We start from the raw sequence: 22,822 nt of genomic DNA, 5'->3' as shown, positions 1-22,822 counted from the left end.
GATGACTTCAGTGGCTCAATTTCTTACATTTACTCTCTAGCACTGTTCTTTTACCTTCTGTTTTTCTCTTCCAAAAATACTTTTTTAGAGTATTATAGATAGCCACTTACCATTTTGGCATTGAATGTACTTGCTTTTAAGTAAAATACTCTGGGTTATCCCATTTATAGAACCTGTCAATCTAGGGTATTCTAAAAAAATCTAACAATTTACCCAGAAAATAGTAGGTTCCGAGAAAATATACACAGGGATGAATTTTTATGCATGACATAAAATAGGTAGTAATTCTTAGTGTTTTGAAATCTGTTGCTAGTCTGCTCTCTATTAAGAAAAGAGATAATTTACAAAACAAATTTACGAACAAATTTGTAGATTTGGGATGTGTGTGTGTATATATATATAAAATGTACAAGATCTCAAGAGATTATTTCCAAATAGAAAGAATATTAATAGCATTATATAGGTTTTAGTGCAATCCAATCTGGGATATTGGAAGTGCAGAAAATGTTTCTGTTCAGACACTGAGAAAATGCCACATGAGTAAAGATTCAAAAAGCATGGCTGGTTGACCTTAACAAAGCAAAAGTTAAAAGGGTATTTAATTATATTTATGAATAGACCAAGAACAGTGTTGACATAACGAATGGATGCACTTGACCATGAATAAATTTGAGGCTGAAAAGTAAGAGGAAATCTCTGGAGGTGTGAAGTTCAGGAACAGTCTTCTAATTGAAATAGTGGTGAGTAAGACAGAACTTGACTGATATGTAAAGGAATTAACAAAATAGTTCTCTGTGACATTACTTGCAGGACTGATCCTCTCAATCTCTTCCTATTAATGTGTTCCTCAACTGAAAAACTATTTTGTGTCTTGAAAAACAATAACAAAATCAAAGTTGAAAACTGCTACGAAAAAAAAAGATAAATTGCCTGTTAGTAGTATTAAATAGAAATATCAGTAAAAATGCACTTAGATATCAAAGGGGATTTAAAGAGGGATTGAAGGATAAATGCAAATGGGTAAGAGCAGCCAAGAATTTTTCTGACAAGAGATGACTAGAGTTAACTGGTGTTTCTTTGTATTGGAACTACTAAGGAAGCTGTTCAATGTTAGTTCCCTGTCTAAGTGATTCTGATAAATTGTCCACTAACTTATCAAAACTCGTGGTATTTCAGAGGCACAAATATAGGCTAAATTATAAATTTTTTTTTTTACTTAAATTTGAATTATACATATAAAGCTATTGTTACTTTCCTTTTCAACTTGAAAAAAAAAATCCAAACCCACAAACATTTCTTCCTCAATAATTAGATCAGTGCGTTTTATCTTTGGGAATACTAATTTAATTTCTCCACAAATACTATATCTATTTGATATTTATAGATTTTGAAAATTTTTTATTTTTGAAGCTCTTTACTTACAACTTCAGAGCTCATAATTTCCAGCTCGTTTCTTTAGAGTGTGATGCAGAAATAGTATTCATAAATGAATTAACATATGAAAATTTCTCTGTAGTCAGGTAACTCAATTGAAAATATCACTAAAGAAGGTAAATAGCAGGGTTTCTGAGATGAGCCCAAAGGCAAGAGCAGATCTTCTCATGAAGTAATGAGAAAACTGTTACAGAAGACATACCTATATAACGTGGCAATTCTTCAACAGACTATAAAGCTGAGAAACTATTGGCAAGGTACATGTGCCTCCTTACATATTCTAAGTATTTAATAAATAGTTAGCTCATCATCTTTGAGAAAATAATCATGAAGTGGTATGAAATTATAAAATTATTGTTCATAATTAGAAATGTACTAATGTAGATGCTGTGACCTTATTCCCCAGGACTGTATGATCCTCTAGTGCTTATAATGCAGTACTTCTCAGAGGAAGGAACCTAGCAATAGGTTGCTTACTAGATGCATCTGTTTCAAGAGATTTTTTCCTGCCAGTTAGTTGCGTCTTGAAATCCCAGGACCTTGGGACGTTAAAACTGAATTTGTTTTATATTAAAAAAAAAAAGAATATTAGAGACTTTATTCTCAGTTACGGTGGAGTCCAGGTAGTATGGAAGGATCCATGGTTAAATGAAAATGAGACCCCCAAATTTTTATTGCAGCTTACAGAAAAGTGAAATAACAGGAAAGAAAAATTTTGTCTTAAAAATCTGAAAGCAAGCTGTGAACTTGTTAAGGTACTAGCCAGAATGCTTGCAAGCTAGTTAGTATACATCTTGTTTCTTCTGTTCACCTTATAGCTCTGCAACAATTCAGCCATGTAATTTTTTCCTCATACCAAACCGCCAAGTCTGACATCCATAAAAAAAGACAGCCTTCCTACTCTCTTAAACAAGCTAATATTTAATTAAATTTTTGCTCTTTAAGGAGCATTTTTGCGTGTGTGTGTACGCATGTGTTGTGTTCATAAAAAAGAATATGAACAGTACTCTTCTTTACATTATCACTGTCACATTCTCTGTAATGACTTATTTTCCAGGTAAATGTAGTCTCTGTAAACTGAATATTCTACTTGCTTCTTACGAGCTGGGCTTTTATTCTGAGTAGTTCAGTTAACTAGTTTTATGTGCCATTGGTGCACCTGGAGACTGCTGTTTGCTGCTGCCGCCTCAATTACACCAAGCTGAGTTCGGTCCTTGATTTTCAATCCAGCCTACAGTCAGATGCATGGGATTCCCAGGCCTTCTCCACCAACATCCTGTCCCTGTGGACTGTGGGGTATTATGGATTTCTTCACAAAGGATGATGTTTTATTTCAAAATTCTTACGTGTTTATCTTCAGAGAAGTCTTTTGTCTACCGCGTCTACCACTGAATTTTAAGGAAACTTGCAATGACCAGAAAGATTTCTCTCCTTTACCAAAATTTTAGAAAAGAGAACTGATAGTATCTTTCTTATGGGGAGATATTCCCAATGTGAAAATTTCCTCCATAATGGGTTTTATGTTTCTTGGATACGCAATTATAAAATAAGGGTCTTGGCTTCTGAGCTAGGAACATAATACAATATGAAATAGAAAATTTTCATTACAAATTCTTCATAAGGGGAAGGAGTTTTTCCTTCATGCCAGTGGAGTAGCACCTACCATTTGGAACTATTTCAAAACAGTGAATTGTACTTCTGTTTTTCCAGGTCCTAAGTTTCTTTGCAATGTAATCTCTCAAGTGTCTAAAGAATCCAGGTAAAAATCATTTGCTTAGTGTGGGAGGTGGGAAGGAGAGAGTCTAACACAAAGGCAAGATATTGTACTTTTGATTTAAGTTGCTATATCAGTTCATAAAGCCACAAATAAACTTTCAGTGCTGAATTAAGGACCTCTGCCAGCAAAGTCATTCAGCTCTTTGCCAGAAATACTTGAAACTTGTAATCCCTCTTTTGATTTTTGCCTAATACCAGGCCCAGTCATGCGTATAAACATCATGCTGGGCGTATTCTGGTCATTGGTTATTACTGTATTACAGTTTCATTCCTTATTTGAGTGTCTTGGGAGCAGGCTGTCAGAGGGCACAAACTTTGGTTTACTTATTATGTTGAATTATAGTTGCATTTAAAATTCACAAAAATTACATTTCTCTAAGGCACGACTAGAATTCTAATTGTAGTCTACAGGCTTTTGTCAAGATCCCCTATACGTACCTGCAAGCTTATAGGGAGCAAGACTGAAGCAAAGAAAGTTATGCATAAATATTAACAGCAAACAGGTTGGGTTAGGTTTCGTAGTATCCTGTTCATTTCTAAAAAGCATGAAATGTGGCACTGGGTGCTGCAAATGAGAAGATAGTATAAAAGCCGGTAAAAAAAAAAATTGCTAGTCTGTTTGCCTGTGTTACAGGCAAACATTCACTGTGTACAAGATTATTTCAGAATCAAAGTACATAAGGCAGAGGTCTTCCGGCATTACTACAGTCATCTGAGAATCCCTTCCATTGATGTGTTTGCTGATCTTTACCCTTTTTGTAGCATGTACAAATGCCTAACAATGCTGATGATGTTGGCTAGTTAGTGGAACTTTCCTTTATTTTATATGCTTTTTTCCTTTGACTCAATTTACTTGTCAGCAGAATCCTATTGCCACTTCAGTTCAGGCAAGTTTGGATTAATACAAAGGTAGGCCAATTGTCTGCGCCAGAATGTCTTTACTATTGGTCAAATTAACTTCACGCTCTTAGGCTGACTCTTAAGGAGACGCTGTTGAGGGAAGGAGCTATCTCCGCTGGACTGTAATGTACATCTTCTATGACTGCTGACACATACTCGTACTGGTTTTACTTTCAATTTTGCATGATTTTTCCTCTTTATACAGACTCAAGATTTTGGTTTTGTGTTAGTATATTTCTGAAGGATTTTCTTGAGCATGGTTAGACAAAGTCCCAATTATCCTACGTTTTCTTCAAGGGGTATATTTGACCTCACTTCATTTCCTCTAATTGTCTTAAAGACATCCTACAGTCACAGCATTTTAATAGAATCATCTAGATCGACGTTTCCTGAAGACTGACGTTTTATGCTCTTCCATTAGCCCCACTGCCTACTTGAATGTGAGGCTGATCTACCATGCACATATGAACCTTCTTCAAACCTTTCTGCTTAGTGTATTTTGATTTCCTTGCCTGCTGGCTAGTAGTCATTACTTGATCAAGAAGTGTCCGTATTTGATTTTTCATTAGAACATGTGAAATTATATTTCCTGCAGGTTATTTTTTATATATATATTTTTTTTTTTTTTTTTTTTTTACAAAATGCATTTTCATATTTTCCCTAACTGGTATAGTCAAGGATTCAAAGAGAAAGCACCATAATCAGGTGTGCCTAATAACTGTTTAGAAGGCTTACAAGGCATAGAAGTTCCTTGCCTAATAAGATTTACAGCTCACACCATGGCAAGTTTCTTGACCCAGATGAAAGATGTGTTCTTATAGCATTCCCTATCCGTATTTGGCTATCACTTAATATACACTAATGCCTGCAGCTTAATATATGAGTGATAGGGACGCAATCTGAATGCAGTCTTTTACAGGACCATAAGAAACAGGTAATTTTCTTCAGTCTTAGAATCCTTTATTTTAGCTTGGTTTTAGTGTTCATGCTCTTGTTCTTTGGCATTTTTATTTGTATAATAAAGCTGCACAATTCTCAATTACTTCTCTACAAGTAGAGCCACAAGAATATTACATCTCAGCTGTGGGAATCCACTGAAGGTAGAGATTGCTGTCCAACTGTATAAAGAAGATCTGTCTCTGAAAGAAGCCAAGTATGTTTGCAGATATCTTTACAAACAATAGCAACCTGGAAGAAGACCAAAAAACAGGACATCCTACTTCCTTCTTTGTGAATGAGAAGGAGTTGGGCATCTGTAATGTTCAACCAAGACACTGGAAAGCACTTGACTAGGTGGTGGGAGTAGTTTGCTTCACTACTTCAGCTTATTGCTAGAGAATGAACTGTGATGAGTTTTTAATTTTAAATCTGTGGTCACTTTGTAACATCTATAAAATTTTGTTTTCACTTGATAATAAAATTATCATACACAAAGATTAAGTTCAGATTTGTGGGATTAAATGGGCAGTGTTTCTTCTTGCCTCAGATGGAGTTCATTGTGCACTAATATTTCTTAAAATGATTTTTGCTTATGACTAAACTCCAGTTATTCAGCAAAGACAAATCTTGCTAGGCTGGCTTGACCATTTTTTTAATCTGTGCATCACTAGAGATTATCCAGAGGCTAGCACTAATGAACCTTCACATAATAGATTTCAGATTAATGGATTCATTTGCTTAATTTTTTGTTTATATACAACAGAAAAAATGCTTTCAAAATATTAAAAAATGATAGGAGGTATCGGCCTGTTCAAAATGTATTTCTCTAGGGCTGCTGATGTGTTATGATTGCTCTTTATTACACTGATTCTTATTAGCTCATGTTCTCATGTTTCTGAGTGTGTTGTTCATTCCTTTTGTCTGATGTTTAGATGATAAGATTTATGATCCAGGACTCTCCTTTTTATTTGTGTTTCCACCACTCTTGTCACAGTGGGATTCTCGTCATTCAGTAGGATCCCTAGGCAGTACAGTAATATGAATAATAATTGTTGTCATAAAATGGGTTAAGAATTTCAGCTATAATACTAAATTCAATATAATTTTGGAGTGTTTACTGTTATTTCTGTTGCATTAATATTTTGTTTAGTTATATATTGCTTATTTGCCATCATGTGTATGTGAAAAAAAAAAATTGTTAAAAAAACCCTACAAAACCCAAGTCCAGTTAACAGAAGTTGGATTCAGGAAGTATTCTTAATTCCTTCCTACATGCTGATGACCTTTGGTACTGGTAGTACATTTATATGTTTGGTTCTGAAACAGCACAGTGATTTAAGAAATTACCTTGTGTACTTTGTTTGCTCTCATGCCTTCTCTTGGGACTTAGTAACTGACCATGTGTATGCTAAATCTATTTCCAAGTGAATTCAAACAGGTTCATAACTATGCCACTGCTGATTGGGTTGGTATATATTAGTCAATGAGTGTTTTAGAACTAAACATGAATGTATATCCTTCATTTCTGTGTTTTTAAAATTGAATATAGGAGACTGTGTAAGAACCATAGGAATAATAGGCTTTTATCACCTTTTCTTGAGCTGGCTAGAGCTTACTCATGACCTTTTTCATTCTCAAGATAACATGTTGCAGGAACATGATATGGAGAGACAGATGCATACACCGTAGACAGTTTACATATCTAATAGGAAGGGATAAAATCTGTTGAAGAGCCTGGAAGAAACCTCTAGAAGATGAGGATGCAACCAAGGTAATGGTTGGCTGACATGAAGGTGTTCCAGTCATTGCTTTATCTGTCAATGTGGTTGACTGGAGGTCTTGTTCTTCTCTTCTTGGGCTGCCCCTTCAGGATTCGTTTAACAGACATGCATTATTTTGTTGCGACTTCATCTTGATGGATATTGGTTCCAGAACATGCTGTTCATTTCTGATAAGATGCATCCTGTCAAAGCAGGTGCTCTGCTGCACTACCTCTGTAGTAAAACATTCTGAATTTTCTTAGTGTGATGTTTAGTTATGTTGGGTCCCTCTTCAAAGTTTCTCTTTAAGCATTTAGTTTTGGTAAAGCCATACACAGTGGTTGAAAAAAAGAAAATAATAGTATTTCTTTGCTGATTTGAGTCTGATGTTTTATTTCTGAGATACCTGTAGTTTGCCTTGCTGACCTACAAAACCATAAGGTAGATTTTAACTATTTTTCTGTGCCAAGTAGCTTACTACTGTTGACTGTAGCCAACAATTTGGTGCTGAAAGTAAGCTTTAAGCCTCTGCAAGTATTTCTGTCTCTTATTGCTGTCTGAGAGAGTGTGGTGACCTCCCTGGCAGTGGACATATGGAGTCCACAAAAACTGGTTTGGGCTAATTCTATGCGATACACTTTCTCCTACCAACATTACCACTCCTTTGCCTAAGTCCGTTTTATCCAGCTTTACTTTGTTTTAGAATTTATCTTGCAGTTGCAGGGGTACAGGGAAATTGTGTTGTGTGTGCTTGAAAGGCAGTTGTAAATGAGTTTTCTAAGCGTGCAGCTAGTACAAGGCACAACAATGTCCGTTAATCTCTTCATTTATGCAGTATCTTCTCCAGCAACTTCTCTACCAGTGGTGCCAATTTAATTTCTTTGTGTCCAAGTGATTTCCTCCATCTCTGTCTTATATGTAGAATGCTCTTCTACTCTGTTCATTCAGATCTCTAAAAAACCTGCATATGTACCAAAAATGAGAACAGAAAATTAAATGCAATTAAATTATCAACACATCTCCTTTTTTCATCAGATATTATCTTCTATATATCACGTTTTTGAGTTTTAAGTTCTTAGAAGCAAAAATTTTACTTTGTTATTGTTCAGACTTCTTAATCATGAAACAATAAATAATAGAAAAAAAAGGTTTCTAGAAGGAATAAAGCTTTTCCAGAAGCACTGGATCATTTAGGCCTAGTACAAACACAATGAGAAATAGAAATCCCATTAAATTCGTAAAAGTGGAACTGTGTGAAAGATGACTGAATGCCAGAGTAAGAAACACTGAGGATTATAGTATTTTGTTTACTGTTTTTCCCCTGTTAGTTTAACTAGCTCATCTAAGTTGCTGCTTATCTGTGAGGAATCAGCATTAATTAGCATCTGCTGAATGGGACAGATGCTTCAATGTACAGACTGCCTATCAGAACAACTATATGAAATTTAATCTCAGGATATTTTTAATCTTCATATATAATTACCTTGATGTTCTATTATAGCATTTAATATTTTTGCACCTTGAGGTTTTCAGATAACCACTAGTGGGTGGTATACAACATGAATTTTAGAACTTTAAGTATATCCATCTGGAAAGAGTTAGGAACAGCTGTCTATGCATAAGGCAATACGTTGATATGTCATGATAATTAATCATTTTAATTTCAGTTACAGGATATGCAAAATGTATCAGTGTTTACTGCACAGCAGTATGGCTAACAAATAATTTGTGAAATGATTGCCTGTTTTAACTGGGGTGTTTTTATTTAAGAACAGTAGCTATGACTAACAACAGGTTTCCATATTGTTTTGGTTTGAGTTTTTTCAGTTGTTTATCATAGCACACACTCAATGACTTGAATAATAAAAAATGTAAACTACACTTTACTGTTGCAGACAGGTTCAAAGGATAGTTGAGTCCCTCCCAGCAGCCAAACAAATTGCTTTGGGGAAACTCCCCACATCACTTAGATTAAGAAAAGAATAAGTTATTAGATAAAAAGGCTCATATTGAGTTCAGAGGAAAGTCCCTGTTCTGAAGTCTTCAAACTTTCTCTCTAGGGAAGATTTAGTTTTCCAAGTGTACATCAGAACAGTACACTGTATCCATGTTTTCTCATTATTACTATTTGTGTGAGGATCTATTACTTTCATGTTACTCTGATCTTATGCTTTTTCAGAATTCCTAACATATGTCAAGGTTGTATTTGTATACAACAATATAACAACAGCATGCTACAAAAGTAAACAAGAGTTTTCCAAATTTTCAAATGCTTTTTCCTTCTGTATACATTATTATTAGTGCTCTGGAATTGATGTATGCATCATCTGGAATTGATGACGGCATCATCAGATTACCATGTCAATACTGAAGTTAAGTATCTCAAGCATGCTTGCAATTGCAGAAAACTTTTTTCTGGGAATCACAGATGGAAATTCCCTAGATAAGTGATCCTTGTGTTCAGCAGTAGTATCATTTAGCTATGTATCTGTTTGCAATGAAAGGAAGCAAGCCTTTTTTCAAAAGTGGTTGGAATCTGTTTTTTCCTGAGGATGCCTTTTTGATTCCAAGGTCAGGTGTGCTCATAGATGCATTCCTTACAATTCTCTTGTTTCTGAGATTTCTCAAAAAAAATAGGTAATGCACTTTATACTGGTAATTTCTACATAGACAAGACAAACTTGGTTCGCAGGGTTGTTCAAATTCTCTGCCAGTTTTCTGGAAAAAAAATGGTGATTTTCTGACCGACAGCAAAATATTAGTTTCACACTAACCTTGGCAAGGTTGCTTTTGTATGCATTTCCAACCTATACAGGCTATGCTTAATAAAAAGTTAATCTGAATACCAGTAAGCAATCTACAAAGCAAATTTAAATATGGAAATAGAGATTTTTTTTTTAATTGCGGCTACTGATGATAATGGCTGTAGTTTTCTTTGCAAGCTTTGGGCCGCTCCCAGGATTTACTTCATGTGTACTTGCCTGAAATTAGAGTCCTCTGTCCTTTAAAAGGCAGTATCCTTTGTCTTTATACTCCAATGAAATGTCTAAAATTTTACTGTTGACATGTGCTTCATGCATGTGTTACCTTTCTTCATCTTTTTGTGATATGTATGTTTTTTAAGACTGAAACAGCTAGAACAGACTTGTGAAAGTTTTGGTATCAGAACCCCCTAACAGACATGCACATATACTCTGTTGTTCATCATTACAAGGTTTCCATTAAATCATAACCAAAGCTCCTAAAAATACTGATACATATACACAGCTCAGGTGTCATAATGGCCCTAATCTTTACTTGGTTTTGAATTAAGCTGTTCAAAATTTGTCTCTCTTGAGAGACTGACAAGTTTTCTAGTTTGCATTAGAAATTTTCAAACTAGATGTGCAGTAGAGTGCAATGCTGTGAATGGTCAAAGACACCAATTCTCAGTGTAATCACAACACGTTCAAAAATTTTCACCAGCTTTGCTTATTGGCATGTACAAGAAAATAACAGACTTTTCTATAGGCCTTTTGCGATTAATTTTGAACAAGTATTGTTCCAAGTATGTTTTCTAGCTAGTCATTCCTTCCATCAGTACTGAAAAAGGACTGATTTCTTACCACATTCATTTATTTTTTGGGAGAAAATGACAATTGAATAAATTCGTGAAGAAAGAGAGAAGTTAATAGTCTCTATCTAACAGATTTACCTTTGTAATGTGCTGTTTCTGTGTGTATTCTACTTTTTTCCAACTTTCCCCTTTGCTTCAGATTTCTTTATGCCTCATGAAGTCTATAATGGAAAAGAAATGAGAGTAGAATGTTTCCTTTACACTGTGTGTAAATGGCTGAAGTGTACTTATGAACTGAAGGGTGTCAATTCTCTGGCCTTAGGTGCAGGAATCCATGCCCAGCCCCAGTGGAATGCATACAGCGGCAATACATCCGTAAACCATAAGCTACCATACAGGTATGTATTTTTTAATTATTAAAGTTTTAATATCGAGAGAGTTGTGCATCTGCTCTTCCCTCAATAGTTGTCTTACATATTTATTCTACTCTTCAGCGTATGATCACTGTCATGGAGGTTTTAGTTACCAGCCACTACATTTTTGGACTGTAATAGCTCTTACGGCTGCTGTCTTAGAGGGTTTAAGGCAAGAAGAGCAAACCTGTCAGTTTTTTTCCTCACAGTGTTGGTTAAGAGCTGGAATAACTAGTGGTGCTTTTCCACAAATACATAGCTCCCAAATTCATAGTGACATTTTTCTTTCTTAGCGATTAGTGACTTAGGATTATTTATCCATGTTCTAAAATGCATATACGTATCGTTTTGTCTATTTTATTTTTGGGCTTCTTATTTGGGGAGAATGTTGTTAAAGCAGACTAAATGCTTTTATGAGAAGCCTTAAGTCAGTCACTCATTTTAGTATTTGTTCCCTTATTGTCCAGGTATTCACCAACGATGGTGACCACTGTGCATGTGCAGATGGCAGTGTAAATGATGTGTGTTCATTAACATTTAGCCCTGATCCTTTTGGTTCCGAGATCCCTATAGCTTTATATTTTGATCTTATCAGAACTTGGAGCCTGCTCAATTGTTTGCTTGAAAGCAATACTAGTTTTCCATCTTCATTAAATTAGAAATAACACTATCACAAGTTCCTAAGGAGACCTGAACTGCAGGTCTCAAGATATTGGACTAGATACAAAGTTTAGCTTCAGTTGTTGCTTAGAGTAATTGCAGTGATTCTAGCACTACTGCAGAATCTAGTCTACATCGGTATCAGCTAGCTACTAGTTGTAGCTATTATTGCAATGCAGTCGTATCACTGAGAGAAGTCACAGAATTCATTCTCTGGCTCAGCAGGATTAAACAGTGCGTAGTAGTGAGACTCGGACAGTTATCTCTGAGAATTTAACTGCTTGGAGGTAAAAATTAGTTTAATCTTTATCCAAGTTTGAGGGAGATGTACTAAATGCAGCTCAGCTACCAGTTTGCTTTGTTGTACAATAAAACCCTCACACTTAGCACAGATCCATACATTCTTGTGGTTAGAGAAGAAATCCCCGATATTTGTTTTCCATATGGTTATGTCAGTAGCCTGTGCATACACTGTGCTAGAATTATAGTCTTGTGATGGAAGATTAGGCTTAGGCAATATGGTATCTGAAATGGTAGCTGAGATCTAGCAGTATGTTTAATGAGGGCCTTGGGTTTTTGCATGTATTATTAAGAGGTCTACAATAAAAATCTTGTGTTAAGCAGACTCACTCAAGTGAAGAAAGGGGATAAAAGAACAGGAGGGAGACAGAGGGGTCAGTCACTACCCTTACTACTATCTTTCTTACTTACCCACTGTCCCTACTTTTAAGCACAAAGGCAGTGTGCATAGCAGTCTGGTCACTGAGATTAAATGTGGCTGAAGCAAACCGTTAATTTTTAGTGAATAAAACTGTCTCATAGAAATTGTGATTTATGACGTGAAGTATGTATGACCTTTATATATGCTGAGCTGTTCATGTAGGTAGGATATTAACCATCTATTGCAGCTTGTTAATTTCTTTATTGAATTTATCACAGTCTTTCTCATATTCAGATTGATTCACCACTTCTACAACATAGTTTATTCAACTGCATTATCATTTATGCATACTGTGGTTCTTTCTTTATTTCTCTGTTTTCAGGACCCATGTCGGTCTCTAGAAATTGGCACTGATAAGGCTGTAACAGCAGGGAAATGAGCCTAATTTTAGAATGTATATTCTGAACAGAGGCTAATACTTATTGACCTAAGTGTTACTAATAAAAATGCCATCAGGTGGTGATCTCTTTGCCTTTGCCCTGATATCATTTAGTTTAGAGCAGTGGCAGGAGTAACTCTCAGCTTCCAACCTGCTAGTCTGTAATACAAGACTTAAAATATGTGAAATGTAAGAAACATGTTTCAGTTCATACTGTGTCACCATTTATTGACATTAGTAGTTTTATAAGTTTTTCATTAACAAAATATTAATATTTTGTAAGTTTAGTCATGTACATTTAATCTATTTTCAATCCAAATAACTGATAATGTCTTCTAAAAAGGAGGTAGCAATTATAAATTAGAAATGAGAATAGGAAATCCAGACTGAATTGCACTTCTCAAATAATGGGCCAAAAAAACCAGAAAACATTTAAACTACCCTGATATATTTGTATCCTGGTTTTACAAAAAATTAAACACGTCAAAGAAAAAAAGAGGAAGAATTCTGAAACCTGAAGATTAATGACAGTGCACTTTCTTTGAGATAAAACCCCTTGTCATTGATTCTTGATCCTTATTTTGAAATGGCTTCAAGTGGCTCATCTTATTTAGTTTGAAAGAGAACTTATGTTTATGTTTCAGCTTCCAAGAGGTGTTAGCTGTTTTTTTGTATTATTACATTTTTCCTTGTTAATTAAAGGCACAGATACTCATTTCCATTTCAGCACGTATTAAACCCCTGTTGGAGAATGATTCCCCACAGCATCACAGCTCAGAGAAGCAGGTGTTTGACTAATGTTCAGTGAAGATGAAAACAATTCATGACAGATGTTCAGAGAAAAAGAAAACATAATCATTATTGCTGGGTAATTATAAATTAATTGAGTTTTGCTTTAATTGTGCCTAAGCCCATAAGTGCTGAAAGATCATAAAGCTGTAAGAAAAGTCCTGATCATCATGTATGTCCGTATCTCAATGGTCTGCTGCCTGTACTCCAGTGGAATATAGTCAGACATACTTCAGAGAGTTTTAATACACCAGTGAGGGTAACAGCAGCGATCTAACCATAATACAGTGAAACTCATCATAGCCTTATTAAACCTTCACTCAGTTTAACCCTAGATATACAACACTGAAGTCCTAATTGAAGATGTGCTTGAAAAAAATTACCGTTAAGCTGACTTTGCATTCACAAGCTTGCTGGTTGCTCTTTTGAGAATATGTCTTGAAGACGAAGATTAATGTAAGACACTTTTTCTTTTGAGTGTCCTAATGGCTATCAAGCCTAATGAAAACTGTTTGGACCATCGAAATATGGCCACCTAATAGAGCTTAAATGCTAATTAAAGATATTTATCGTCTGGAATGGGGAACTTACTGAAGTCTGTTCACAATTTTAGCCTTTTCTGCTGTCAAGCTATTATATTCTAGAAACGATAGGTTAATTAACATATCGTCACCATTTCGGAGGTTTTTGTTTGCTTTTTTTTTTCCTGAAAAGAAAAATGACATCTTAGCAGGTGAACTTGGCAAGTGGCATTGTCTCCTGTGAAGGGATCCTAAGTCAATGCTCTGTTTGAAAACTAGAAAGTTTCTCTAGTCTGTTTACTTGTGACAACTGTCTCTCTAGAAAATAAATTCTAAGGGAGGAATTAAGGCTATTTAATGGATTTTTTTATTTTGGATCGAATAGAATCTTTCACCATTGTACTTCATTCTCCTGTGACTCTTTCAAGGATAAGCTGTAATAGAATAAAATGGTTTCTTTTTGTTTGCTGCCTGCCAGTTTTGATGTGTTATGCCTTGATGGTAGATCCCTTGTAAGATAAAACTTTTCAGCATGCTCCATTATCCCTGGTTCTAATTGCTCGGATGCTCACAATTTCAATAACATTAATTATTATTATTCTGAGAACAATTTCTGCTGCACAACAGAAAAACCTACAGAAGGTACAGAAGGAATCTTTTTCTTCTTTTTTTTTCTTTTTTTTTCTCCCCTTTTTTTTGGAGGAAAATGCCATTTTCTGCTTTGCCAATGTAGAAGGGATCTGATTTCTGGCACAGTCTTTATTTTTCTCATGTTTGTAGATACTTTTAAAATTTTTATTGATGCCATACAACTTTCCTGCAAAATACTGCTATGTTACTTACTTGACAAGGAAAAGATTCTTCTTTAAGTGGTATTCCTCTCCAAAACATAAGTGGGGAGCCCACTGAAGTAACGTAATTTGAGCATGATAATGCTATCTGCACTATTGAATGTTGACAGTTTAATTCCTGTTCATAATCTCCTCAGTCCAGAAGAGACAAAAGTGCTAATCAATTTTCCTTTTGTATTCCCATTCTCTCAAATGGTATTGCAATGAACATATTCCAGAAGGTTGACTGAGACTGTGTTTGAGTCATTGTATTCATCATTCAGATGAATCTGGCATAAACAAGACAGGATTAGCGAAGTCCCTATTCCAGGTTCATTCAGACATCTACTGTGAGTACTGGTGTCTTCAGTCATCTTTGACAGGATCAACAGAGTCATACCTTCTTGAATTTAAAATGAAAATGTGTTCTCTGAGACTGGTCTCTCACCAGCTTCTGAGACCAGTGGGAAAGTTTGGGGCAAGGAAGACTTACTTACCCTTGGTGGAGGAGAGTTAGGTTAGGGAAGATTTAAACAAATTGGTCATACCCAAGTTAGCCACTTCCTTTACAGTTGGCGTATTGGCATCAGATCCTCCCCAGACTATTGTTGACAATGTGCGTGAATACACTGATGGTGCATGCTGCACCGTGAGTGGACCTGACTCAACAAGTGCTGATGGAGTTGGCTGATGTCATTGCAAGGTCACTCTTTATTGGTTTTGAACAGTCATTGTGTTTCAGGGAGGTTCCTAAGAACTAGAAGAAAGCAAATGTTCTTATCTTCAAGAAGGGCAAGAAAGAAAATCTTGGGAGCTACGAACTGGTCAGCCCTACATCAGTCCCTGGGAAGCCATGGAGCAAGTAATCAGGGAAACCATTTCTAAACTTATTAAAACCAGAAGGTGATTTAGAGTAGTTGGAATGCATTTATGCAAGGAATGTCATGCTCAACCAACCTGACAGCCTTCTGTGAAAGGCTGACAGGCTCAGTAGATGAGAGGAGAGCTGTGAATGTTGTTTATCTTGATCTTAGTAAGGCTTTTGACATAGTCTCTGAATTGCAAACTCTAGAAAACTTACGAAGTAACTTATGTGACTGGAGAAGTGGACAGTGGGGTGAACTGAAAATTAGCTGAACTGCTGGGCTCAAAGATTTTTTATCAGCAGCATGAAGTCCTGCTGGAGGCCAGTCACTGGTGGTGTACCCAAGGGCCAATACTAGGACCAATACTGTTTAGTGTCTTCATTGATGACTCGGATGATGGGGGCAGAGTACACCCTCAAGTATGCAAGTGATCCAAAAATGGAGAGGAGGGGCTGACACACAAGGTGGTTGTGTTGCTATTCAATGGGATCTTGATAGGCTGGAGAAATGGGCTGACAGGAATCTCATGGAGTTCAACAAAAGGAAGTGCCAGGTCCTGCACCTGGGGAGAAACAACCCCATGCACCAGAGCAGGGCTGGGGACTAACTGGCTGCAAAAGAGCTCAGCAGAAAAGGACTAGAGGTTCCTGAAGGACGAGAAGCTGAATATCATAGAATCATAGAATGGTTAGAGTTGGAAGGGACCTTCAAGATCATCTGGTTCCAACCTCCCTACCATGAGCAGGGACACCTTCCACTAGACCAGGTTGCTCAGAGTCCCATCCAGCTTGGCTTTGAACGCTTCCACAGATGGGACCTCCACAGCTTTCCTGGGCAATTTGTTCCAGTGCCTCACTACCTTCATAGTTAAAAAATTTTACCTAATATTTATTTTAAATCTACCCTCTTCCATATGAGTCAGCTCATGCAGCAATAAACTTCAACAGCATCCTGAGCTGCATTAGGGAAAGCGTTCCCAGCAGGTCAAGAAAAGTGATTATTCCACTCTACTCAGCACTGGTGAGGCTACATCTGGAGTGCTGTGTTTGGTTCTATTCTTACCAGTGCAAGAAAAATACAGACTTGTAGTGAGTCCAGAGAAGGGCCACGAAGATGATTAAGGGATTGAAAAATCTGCCATCTGAATGAGGTGGGATTCTTCATCCTGGAGAAGACTCGGGAGATCTTATCAATGTGCATAAACAGGTGATGGGGCAAAGAAAAGGATACTCTTCTAAGTAGTGCCCAGTGATAGGACAAGAGGCAATGGACAGAAACTGAAACGCAGGAAATTGCATTTGAACATAAGAAGCGGCTTGTTTAATGTGATACTGGTCAAACACTGGAACAGGTTTCTCAGACTGTGGCATCTCCATCCTTGGGGATGTTAATAACCTGTCTGGACATGGTTGTAAGCAACCTGCTCCAATTGACACTGCTTTGAGAAAAGGGGTTGGACTAGATGATCTTGAGAGGTCCCTTCCAACCTCAGCTACTCTGTGATTCTGTCAACTAATCTAAATACTGTGGCCTTTTGTCTTCTTATATTTAGAAATACCAGTGCTGAATGCCAGGTTCATTTTCCAATGTGTCCATGTTAAGTTGGGTCAATTTGTGAATGATGAAACCATTTTGGAAGTAAGAATTACAGTTGCTTCTGTCTGATTAATGAATTTCAGTAAGAAATATTTGGTAGCCCAGATGCTGCACTGAATTCCCCTGTGCAACGCTGTATTTTTTAAAAACTCGCTTTACATCTATGTGCTAACTCTGTTGATGTTAGTGACACCTCAAGTAGCATAATTTGCAAAGGATTTTTAAATGTTCCAATTATAATTTACAGGTCAATAGAGAGTAGAATTTTTCTCCTGAAGTTGGATTAACCCTGCAAAACTGATAATAGTAAAAATGTTAAGATACTACTTTAATCATTGAGACTGGTACATGAAGGTCGTTATAAACTGGAAATTAGAGCAAAGGACTATTTTTTTATATATTGACTTTTCATAAGTAAAACTGCGGATAAAACTATGTTAAGTATAAGGAAAACAACCTACTCAGTGTTTTGAGTATGAAGGAAAAAACTTAGCACAGATTTTTTTCTAGTAGAAGAATATCTTCCCTAACCAAGAGACACACATTGAGGCCTGCCTATGCAGGTGTAAGGAAGATCTTAACGATCTGGAAGATCTTCAAAAACAGGCTGGAAAAGTTGTTATCGTAGGACAGTTGTTCAGAACAATGTTAGTGGTGGCTTGTTCCTGCTCTGTAAACATAGCAGATCCTTGTAAGCTCTTGTGTTTCAAATACGGTCACTTAGGAGATTTACCTTCCTGTTAAAACTCCTTTTGATGCCAGGCAACTTAGAAGAAATTGTCACTGATGTAGACTTGCATAATACAGTCACCAGTATAGTCCTGAAAAGTAGTCAGGTAGTAAAAATTATTGTCTCTACCCATGGTCATGGAAAGGCATCAGGCAACCAAAAAAATTGTATATAGTTGGATTGGTTTGATAATTTGTGTAGCATGATCACACATTAACTGTACATAATTCCACATTAGGTTGCTTCTGAGTTTAACTGAATAGTGCAGCTGAGGAGCTTGCTTACTTCGTGGATCTGCAGTGCTTTTTATGCTTACTGATACTTCTGACCACCAGAGTATTTCCCTGTGTACCGAACATAATGTGTTTGAGAGAAGAGATTTAAGTAGTTCGGACATTTCATCTAGCATATTATTTTGCCTCACGGAGCCAGAAATCCTAAGCTCTTAAATCGTTATCTAAAGCTGGAGATTCTACATAGACTCATTGAACTGCTTCTTTCCTTCCACTTCACAAATTTTGCTTCTTCAATGGAATTAACATATGCACTCATGTCACTATTTTAGTCAGAGTAAATGTCTCAGCGCTAACTATCTTCTCCCTGTCCGCTTTCAGCTAAAAGTTAAACTGATCATGCAAAAGAAATAGACCTTCTGCATGCATTTTGCTGTTGAAGTCATTCTCACTTAAACATATGACTTGGTATTTAATTTGAAAAACTTCAGATATACTTGTTTTTCCTGTAGTAGGAGCCAGAGCAATTGCCAGGAAGTATGAGTAGAAAATGCAGAATATTTTCAATGGAAAACTAAAGTAACGATATGTTAATAAATGGTGATAATGCCGTTTGTGAGATTATTGAACGGAAATGGAAAAGGCTTTGTGTGATATCCATGTGTGTTCACAGAGCTCATTGAGTATAGGCTGTTTTATATTTATTTACCATTGTAAGAACATTAGAAGTTGTCTTCAGGGTTTTGGGAACTGTGTACACATGCAACAAAAATATATCAATGCTTTGAAAAGCTTTTAGCTTGTTCAAAGAAACCTCAAATAAACCCCATCAGCATGTATAAAATAACAGTTTCAGAATAGAGAGAATTCTGTTGGACAGTTATAATGATCAATAGTCTATTTATTACGCCACATGCATATATAACTGTCAGACCGAAAAGCCTGGATTCTTTCTATCTGTACCATAAGCATATGCTAGGAGTTGAAAACTTACAGATTCTGATGAGGCCTCTGAAGGACTGCATTTTTTTTTAACTGCTAGGGAAGAACAGAATCATAGAATCATTGAATGGTTAGAGTTGGAAGGGACCTTAAAGATCATATGGTTCAACCCCCCTGCCATGGGCAGGGACACCTCCCACTAGACCAGGTTGCTCAAAGCTCCATCCAGCCTGGCCTTGAACTCTTCCAGGGATGGGGAATTCACAGCTTCTCTGGCCAACCTGTTCCAGCTTGACCTCATTAGACAAAGTGAAAATGAACACTGAACTCCTAATTTAGTTATGAAAGAAACAAAATAAGAAATGCAGAATCATTATTAGGATTGCTGATAGAATAGACTGTTTCAGTTGGAAGGGACCTACAACAATCATCTAGTCCAACTGCCTGACCACTTTAGGACTGACCAAAAGTTAAACATCGATAAGCTTGGGGCATCAACCACCTCTCTAGGAAGCCTGTTCCAGTGTTTGACCACCCTCTCAGTAAAGAAATGCTTCCTAATGTGCAGTCTAAAGCTCCCCTGACACAGCTTTGAACCATTCCCATGCGTCCTATCACTGGATGCCAGGGAGATCAGTACCTCCCTCTCCACTTCCTTTCCTCAGGAAGTTGTAGAGAGCAATGAGGTTGCCCCTCAGCCTCCTTTTCTCCAAACTAGACAAACCCAAAGTCCTTAGCTGCTCCTCATAGGACATTCCTTCCAGCGCTTTCACCATCTTTGTTGCCCTCCTCTGGATGCATTCGAGGACCTTCACATCCTTCTTAAATTGTGGGGCCCAGAAGTGCACACAGTACTCAAGGTGAGGTTGCGCCAACACTGAATACAGTGGGATAATCACCTCTTTTGACCGGATTATTGTACTGTGTTTGATGCGCCCCATGATGCAGTTTTCCGTCTTGGCTACCAGGGCACAGTGCTGACTCATATTGAGCCTGCTGTCCACCAGCCCCTCCCAGATCCCTTGCTCTGCAGGGTTGCTCTCCAGCTACTCCTCTCCCGATTTATACTTGTGCTTGTCATTACTCCATTGTAGGTGCAGAATCCGGCATTTGGACTTGTTAAATTTCATCCCATTAATCACAGACCAATGCTCCAGTCTATCTAGATCCCTCAGCAAGGCCTCTTGTCCCTCAAGAGAGTCAACAGCACCTCCCAGTTTGGTATCGTCAGCAAACTTACTAACGGTGCATTCAACTCCTGCATCCATGTTGTTGATAAATGCATTGAACAGAACTGGCCCTAGAATTGAACCCTGAGGAACACTGCTGGTGGTCACCAGCCAGATGTAGCCCCATTCAATACAACACTTTGAGGTCTGTGCTTCAGCCAGTTGTTCACCCAGTGCACAGTGAACCCACTCATCCCACAGCTGGACAACTTGTCCAGAAGGATGCTGTGGGGGACAGTATCAAAAGCCTTACTAAAATCCAGAAAAACTACATCCACTGCCTTCCCTTCAACCATGAGGTGGTTTACCTTATCGTAGAAGGATATCAAATTAGTTAAACAGGACTTTCCTTTTGTGAATCCATGTTGACTGCATCTGATGGTTGCATTATTCTTGAAATGCCTTTCAGTAGTGCCCAGTATAATCTTCTCCATAATTTTTCCAGGAACTGAGGTTAGACTAACAGGTCTCTAGTTCCCTGGGTCTTTCCTCACAGCCTTCTTGTAAATCGGAATAACTTTGGCTAGCTTCCAGTTAGCAGGGACCTCCCCGGACTCCCAAGACCTTTGGTAGATGATTGAGAGGGGTCCTGCCACAATATCCACTAGCTCCTTCAGAACTCTGGGATGAATCCCATCAGATCCCATGGACTTGTGGACATTCAGCTGATATAGCTGGTCCCTTACAATTTCAGTGTCCACAAACGGAAAGTCACTGTTCCCACTCTCATGGTCCTCCAACTCGGGGGACTGGACTGCCCAAGGTCTATCAGTATTATTGAAGACGGAGGCAGAAACTGCATTGAATGCCTCTGCTTCTTCATACCTATGAGTCAGATGACCACCTTGAACAAGTATCGGTCCAATGTTTTCTTTAGACCTCCTCTTGCTATTAACATACTTAAAAAAGCCCTTCTTGCTGTCTGAAACAACATTGGCACTTTCAATCCTAATTGAGCTTTGGCCTTTCATGTCTTCTCCCTGCATAAACAAGCCACAGCTCTGTACCTGTACTCTTCCTGTGAAGCCTGACTGTGGTTCCAGAGATCATACAGTTTCTTTTTCCTCTTAAGCTCCACAAGGAGTTCCCTGTTCAGCCAAGCTGGTCTTCTGCCCCTCTTGCTTGACTTAGGACACAGTGGAATTGCCTGCTCCTGTGCTTCTAAAAGGTGGTTCTTAAAGACTGAGCAGCGAACCCTCTCTTAGGATTGTCTGACATTTTCCATTATGAAAGATTTTTGTAATATGTTGTTGTTTGTTTTTTTTTTCCTTAAGGCTTTAATACCTTATTGTTTTTACCAACCTTTGAAGTTTATCAGGGTCAAAGACCTTCAGCTAGAGACAGGTCTTTTGTAAATATTTTTAAATTCTCATTGAATTGTAAAATGTCACAAGTTACTATTTCCCTTCCTTCATTTGTATTTCTGAAAGATATTGTCGTAGGCTTCCAAAAATTACTGAATGTTAAGACTACAAGTCCATGCTGCCACTATAATGGAAAAATGTGTACTGAGAACATTCAGGACCTGCAGAAGCACCTACAGCAGAACGGAATGATGCTGAAAGCAAAGTGCGGTGGATTCATGATTGATCACTGCACCCAAGAATACATCCACTTTTCCTGAGGCTTCTTAAAGGGTAAACGAAGAGTGGAGAAAAAGATCTATATAATTCCTTCTGTTCTACCAGACTGAGCACGTGACACGCTATCCCATCCCCCACTCTCCTATGAAAACCTTTGTTCAAAATCAAACATTATTTTGATTATAAAGTCATGTTTTCAGACATTAGAAAATGCTACCTTCCTGCTTGCTTATGTGAATTTTATTATTTTCCTTTGAATCTCTGTATTGTAACACAGTTGTTAGTTACATGTTCGTGTTATTGTTATATGAGTTGCACATCATTTAATACATGAGATTTTTACATAAGGGAAAAGATTAAGCCTTGATGAGAAACTTTTTCTGTGAGGTTTTATTTTTAATAGAACATTTAATGTAAAGAAGGAGCAACAATATAAATGGAATATTACTCTGTGTTTAAAATACCAAATCTAAAGGAAGAGGCAGTATAAGGAAAATAACAACCGTAATATTTTCTAGGAAAAATAGTCACTGTTCAGTTGGAAGGTTTACTCCTTTCCAAAAGGCAAATAGTCTAGAGATGTGGTGACCTGAGCTGGTAGGGATGTTGTTCTGCGTAACTTGTTTGCTACTTTTTCAGTTTTAGAACTGTGCAGAATATTTTGACATAGCAGTGTGAAAAGGAACAGGCAGGCAGGCTCAGGGAAACCCGTTGGGTTTATAGAAAAAGTTGGAGGCAAGGCAAGGAAATATTAAGAATTAAGATTAAAAAAAACCAGCAATCAGTGAGCATTTAAAGAAAAAGGGATGTGATAATAGAGTAAATTATTATTAGAAACATTTGCAAGTAATCAGACATTAGATAAATATCAGAATCTTAAATTTTTGATGAATATAGATTATAAGTGCAGGTAGTTAGAAATTATATAAATTTACAGTAAAATTAAAAACGATCATATATATAGT

Source organism: Charadrius vociferus, unplaced genomic scaffold, assembly GCF_000708025.1.
Source record: "Charadrius vociferus isolate BGI_N301 unplaced genomic scaffold, ASM70802v2 scaffold111, whole genome shotgun sequence".
In the NCBI taxonomy this organism is placed as follows: Eukaryota; Metazoa; Chordata; class Aves; order Charadriiformes; family Charadriidae; genus Charadrius; species Charadrius vociferus.
This window is presented reverse-complemented; position numbering follows the sequence as displayed.